The following is a 594-nucleotide window of genomic DNA, read 5'->3' on the forward strand; positions in this document are numbered from 1 at the left end:
CTCCCTTTCCTCACCCTCTCCCCTTAAATGTCATTGATTTTTAGCCGCGAGCTCGTCGCCAAGACAATTTAGCAAGGGTAGAAAGGAACGTCTCCCTTTTATTTCCACCGCCTTCTTTCACAACTCTTTCCTTTCTTCCTCTATCGACACGCCTTCCTTCTCTCTTTGCTTACAAGATTAAACGTATCGTCCCTCTCTTTTCTTCTCTCCTACGCTCCGTCACGTATTAATCACGTGATAATTAATTTATACATACACGCGCCTCGTTTATTCTTCCTTTATTCTCTCCATAAACGGAGGAGAGAACGATAAAAATCTCCAATCTCCAGAGATATATTTTCCCAAAGTTAAAAATTGCTGGAATAACATTATCCCCCTTTCGACGCTTTCAAAAACACCCCTAACTTCGTTATCAATCCGAACAATATTCCCCCTATCTTCTCCTTCCCCTTGATCCGAAAGACAAATTTCTCCCGCGAAATGGAGCGGCTCGCTCGCGATTATTCCTACACCAGCCCCACCAAACGGTCCCCCCTCTATTTTTCACCAACTTCGACGTTCCCGTTTGTCTATCGGCCGAGTTTCACTCCTTAT

Source organism: Apis dorsata, unplaced genomic scaffold (assembly GCF_000469605.1).
Source record: "Apis dorsata unplaced genomic scaffold, Apis dorsata 1.3 scaffold_645, whole genome shotgun sequence".
Lineage (NCBI taxonomy): Eukaryota > Metazoa > Arthropoda > Insecta > Hymenoptera > Apidae > Apis > Apis dorsata.